The sequence below is a fragment of the Triticum aestivum genome, chromosome 2B (assembly GCF_018294505.1).
Source record: "Triticum aestivum cultivar Chinese Spring chromosome 2B, IWGSC CS RefSeq v2.1, whole genome shotgun sequence".
NCBI classification, from domain to species: domain Eukaryota; kingdom Viridiplantae; phylum Streptophyta; class Magnoliopsida; order Poales; family Poaceae; genus Triticum; species Triticum aestivum.
In genome coordinates, this window is record NC_057798.1 from 167,288,937 (window position 1) to 167,294,823 (window position 5,887).

Here is a 5,887-nt window from a genome sequence, read left to right on the forward strand (position 1 = left end):
AACATTCCGCGGAGTTGATCACTAGGGGGGATACGGCCATATGACGCGACTAGGGGGTCTGGCTGCGTGTCCCACACACCGGGGCACCTGGCCTCCCCTGGCGGCTCTCCGTCCCCTAGTGTCGTTCCGGTGTTGAATCTTTGCAACAAATTTTTATTTGATTCCTTAGTCCTCGGAAAATAATAATTCCGAAATTTTCAAAAACATGTAGAAAACAACAATTGACACTGGGCACTATATGAATAGGTTAGTCCACTAAAACTCTATAAAAAGTGGTACAACTGTGTGTAAATGATATAAAAGTAGCATTAAATGACAAAAAATAAAGATACATTTGAGACGCATCACGACTTCGCGGCTCTGAGGCTATATTTGGAGTTTAGGCGATGGAGGTGGCGGCATCGCAATGTCAAGGATTCACGTGGCTTCAATTTAGCAAAAGCGAGCAATGTCGCGATATTGAGCCTTCATACGACATTAATGCGATGGGGATAAGAAGCACCACAAATTCAACGACATGTGCGACTTTGAGCTGATGAAGCAGAGAGGTGTCGCGATATTGGTGTGCAAGGATATTGGTGATTGCTGCCAATAAATGAATAAATGTGATGACTATAGATGGTAGCCAAAACTAGTAAAAGCAAGCTGAGAATATTAAATGCGAGGGTAGAATATTAAACATCGAATGGATGATATATTACTCATATGATTGTGTATATTTTGTTGAGCAAATAATTCGATACATGTACTTTTGCCTACATAGGCATGTGTTCCTAATGTTATCAGATGTACTTATATAGGTATCCGCCATCTTTTGTCCCACCCCACAAGTCACCGTGAATATACATAGTTTAATTAAGATGATTATTTCTGGAGGCCATCGAAGCAACACAATAGCATTGAATGGCCACATTTGATCCACAAATCATAGTCCACACCCATGATATTCTGGTATGTTGCCCTTAGGGGCACCTATTTGGAGATATAAAGGTAAAACAACTTATAGAAATAATCTAAACAATTAACATCATGATAACATATATGATTTAGATCCAAAATGTTGCTACTTTTGGGCCCTAGTTGCAAGAAACAAAATGTTGCTACATTACACACAACAAAGTTGCAAGAAACAATAGTTCAAGAACAACAATAGAACTAGAGCCACTAATATAACATCAAAACACTATTACATTGGATAAAAGAACACTATTATATGATTGGCACCACCCAATTGCCATCCATCTCATACCCAAATCGCTCACACATGAATGAAAAAACATGATAGCGGCGATGTTGGAAGACATGGTGTCAATGACTACGGAGAGGAGGCTTCCCCAACAGCGGAGAAGGCAATCTGATCTATCCTTGAAATAAAGATCGGTAGTGACATCGTCTCTCGTCATGGAACAAAAAAAAGGAAAAATAATCTTTTGAGATTTCGGCCAAACCCCTTATTTTGTAATCATAAGGTCATCTCCAACGCGGGATGCTTGAAGAGGCGCTAGGACACACAGATATGCAGCGGGCGCTTCATTTCTTTCTTTCCCGCATGAGGCGCATGTGCGGCGAGCGTTGTAGATGCCCTTAGGGAAGCCTCATGAGGTGCACCTAGGGCCAGCACACCCATACCCGGGCCCTAGATGCACGACCTGGGTGTGAGAGCCCCAAGTGTGGACCATCCCAAGTTTTGTTTTGTGTGCCATTATTTTTCTTCTAAAACTCTGGAATATATTTTTATATTATTTTCTCTAGATTTAAATTCCTACACATTCACAAACACAATTTTGGGTTTTTGCCAAAAACAGTGCTAGTAACGATGAGATTTATTTATTAGGGTAAAGTTATATGTCAAATTATACCCAAAGTGGTCAGAAAAATAGATACATTTTCACCGTATCGGCTCCTCCAAACTTAATTTATTACTTGTCGTCAAGCTATCACGTCCTAACTATACGGTCACGCTTTGACCCGCAATTTTGCATCACACACTAGAAAAACGTCCGTTACTCCTTGCAACGTCTCAATTATCTTTGTGAACTAGTTGCATTTTTATCTAGTCATCATTGCTATAAGATGATAAGGTTTTGGTCAAACCTTCATACCTACACGTATCAACGTGCGCGGGCTTGCGAGGCCTGAAATGTTGACAATAGCAACATTTCAACATGCACGTGAATGTGTGTGGATGACATGAGAAGCTTGCGCAGACACGGCTTCTAAACATCTCTTTTCTATTTATTTAGCATTGCCTATAAATACAGGGCAGCTTCATCCAAACATCCACATCTGGAAAGCAAGCCAGTGCTAGAAACGACCAAATCACATAGAGGTACATAGAGCTGGTGGTGAGTACCATGTCATTCCTCCCTCTTATTCGAGAAGATCCTTGTCATCCTATCTATTCTTCGGTTTAGAATATCATTTGCCACGGGCATCTCTAGGAACATGATCAGAAATTCATATCATCAATTGTTTTCTCTCTTTTCATATTATTCACTATGTTCTCTTTTTGGTACTCCTTCGGTTCCGAAATACTTGTCACGATTTTAGTTCTATTAAGAAAGTGTTTCTTTTACATGCTCCAAACTAGTACTCCCTCTGTCTCACGATGTACTAAGACGTTTTTGCAGCAAAAACGTCTTACATTGTGGGACGGAGGGAGTACCGCTTATTCAAACTTATAAAGGAAAAGGTTAAGCTGGACACCAGCTTCTGGATTGAGTTGTGGCTGGCTAAAAGTGAAGCCTAGTTAATTGGGAACTGAAAATTCATTAAGCTGATGTTGACCTGGAAGCATTACTACTTGCAGGCGTTTGTCCAATTTCGTTTCCAACATGAGCAAGCAAGGCGACGGTCCCAAGACTGAGTGGCCGGAGCTGGTCGGGCGCACGATCAAGGAGGCAAAGGAGAAGATCAAGGCGGACCGGCCGGACCTCAAAGTCAGAATTGTCCCGGTAGGAAGTATTGTGACAGCAGACTTGGATTTGAACCGCGTTCGCGTTTGGGTCGACACGGTGGCAGAGGTTCCCAAGATTGGCTAATATAGCTTATAATTAGCCTATCACTGAAATAAAGGCCCATGGAAGTCTCCACTTCGTTCAGTTAATTGGCCGAATAAATAAGCATGGGTACAGTTTGAAAAAAATGTATGGATGTGCTATGTAATGTTGTTTTGTTTTTGTTTTTGTTTTTGTTTTATTTTTGAGGATAACTCGCCGCTTTATTTATCTAATGAAAGTTTGGGATCTCCTTGGAGACCACATCTAACACAAAGTCTGGTGGCACCATAAGCCAAATCTTACAGAGTTCATCTCCTACTCCTACTTTAGCTAGCTTATGAGCAGCGGAGTTTGCCGATCGTCTTACCCACGAAACCTTCCTGTCGTTGAATCCACGCATCATCTGCTTGATCTCCTCAACACATGGACCTGAGGCCGAGAGGTTCTTGTTCGGGTCTGCAAGCATGCTTGCCACCCCCATGTTGTCCGTCTCGAGGTGTAATCTCTGAACATTAATCTCATGTGCTAGTTGGACCGCCCTTCTGCAGGCCATGAGCTCCGCCATCTCAGCATCCACGCGATCATCAATGAAAGTGCACGCCGCCGCACGGAAGTCACCTTGGTCACCTCTGAGGATGACCCCGCCACCGCCCTTTCCTCCAAGTCTAGATACTGCTCCATCAGCATTAGCTTTTACCCACCCTGGCTCCGGGGCCGCCCATCGCTGCACCTCCCTCGTAGTTTTGTTTTTGAGTTGTAAGCATCAGAAATATTCTCGAGCCACTGTTTATTGTTCAGGAAATATAATCTACTTCAGCATTAGGACATGCTCTGTGAATTCTTCTTGAAGGCCAATGATATGCAGGGTATGATTTATTTTATTTTTTGCAGGAAAGGAACTTTCATTGATCAAGCATCGTGATTACAATCCGAGTCAACTATGGTAGCTATCTCCATAGGGGAGTTACGAAGCCAACAGCCAGTACGTTGTTGCGAGCGACCTATAGATGCAAGGGTATGACTCGCCATATTCGCGTGCCTACTAATCATAACTAGACTAATGTTCCTCACTCGTGTTGCAGCAAAGATAACAACAATTGAAGATCACTCGTGTTGCAGCAAAGATAACTGCTCCATCATGATCACGCAAAACCATACCAGCCCCCGCCGTGTCGTCTTCCTTCACAAAAGAACCGTCAATGTTTAATTTAGCATGGTCCAAGTCTGGAGGTTCCCACCGTGGTTTAGCTGTAACTTCATATGTGCTAGTTGGCTTGCTTCCAGAAAAATTAATCACATGTTTGCCCTTAACCATGTCCGCCATTGGGTGCTGCTCGATCCCAAGGAGCGACGTAATATAGCTTGATAGGAACCTGTGGGAGCCTTCGATCAGGACTGGTGGTTTTTGGTGGGTAACCTCATTCCGAGCATCCCAGATTATCCACATGATCATGAGTGAGGCTAGCCTTTGCACGTCCGGCAATTTCTCCAGTAGGCGAAATATCCATTCTGGCTCCGCGTCATGCAGGTCTTCCGGCGTTGGCAGCTCACAGTTTTCGCGCATCGCATCCCAGAGAGCTACTGCATGACCTCGGTATTATTTTCATCCGCGGTTTCCCACTTCTCTGTCTCTGGGTGAATGCCTCTATCAGAGGTTATGCGCCAGCTTGGGAAAGCCTTAAGTTATACTCCCTCCGTTCCTTAATATAAGGTGTATTATTTTTTTCTAAAGTCAAAGTTCTCTAAGTTTGATCAAGTTTATAGACAAAAATATCAATATCTAGAATACCAAATCATTATCACTAGATCCATCATGAACTATATTTTTACATTTTATATATTTAGTATTATAAGTCTTTATATATTTTGCTGTAAACTTGGTCAAATATAGACAACAGTTGATTTTTTGAAAAACTAATACACCTTATATTTAGGAACGGAGGAAGTATCTTAATCTGTCTTGCAAGGTAGATAGGGCAACGTATCAAGGCATGGTGCACGTTTTCCTCTCCCATCCCACACAACGTACATGTGTGGTCAAGTATCATATGCCTTCGCTTCTTTTCAACTTGTGTCGCGAGTGCTTCCCGGGCAGCTTTCCACGTGAATATGCGGACTTTGGCAGGCTCGTTGTTCTTCCAGATGAGGTCCAAGACCGGTCGACACCCGTCCGGCCGCGCACTAGATGCTCCCGTCTCCCGACCCGCCATATGCTCTTGCAAGCCAAGGTAGTAGGCACTACGTACAGAGAAGTGCCCACGTTTATCAGGATGCCAAGCTAGGAAGTCAGCTTCCAACCTACTAGATGCCTTAATTTTTAGAATGCAATCCACATCCGACTGAAAAAAATGCTGTTGAAGGAGAGTTCTATTCCATGTACCATCTGGATTAAGTAGTTCAGAGACCCACTTGAGCCGGCAGCGATGCTTTGGAGTGAGCGGCCTTCGAGACTTGGCATGGGGTAGCCATGGGTCACGCCAGATGCGCACCCTTGATCCGTCACCGATATGCTAGATGATACCTTTTTTTAGCAGCTCCAGTCCGTATTCAATAGCGTGCTATGTTGAGGATGCATTGCCTGTAAACACAGTGTCCACCAAGAACCCATTGGGGTAATACTTAGCCTTGAGTACCTGCACACATAAGCTATTAGGATTTTCAATCAACCTCCAGGCCTGCTTAGCGAGCAACGCTTGATTAAAAAGTTTCATATCCCGGAACCCCATTCCACCATGAGATTTGGGTCGTAATATCCCAAGATACCCAATGAGTTCTTTGCCTCCCCTGTGTTGCCCCCCACAGAAAATCACGTATCATCTTAGTGAGGTCCTCACACAAGCCATCTGGGAGTTTAAAGACACCCATAAGATATGTGGGTAGGGCTTGGG

The 5,887-nt window shown here is 43.5% G+C and overlaps 1 long non-coding RNA gene across 1 annotated transcript; it reads left to right on the forward strand.

Annotated features, from left to right (window-relative positions):
- Positions 1-2,293: 2,293 nt before the first annotated feature.
- Positions 2,294-3,264, forward strand: LOC123040947 (uncharacterized). The gene is made up of 2 exons (XR_006418330.1): positions 2,294-2,345; positions 2,810-3,264. It is a non-coding gene; the product is annotated as an uncharacterized lncRNA (long non-coding RNA).
- Positions 3,265-5,887: the final 2,623 nt, after the last annotated feature.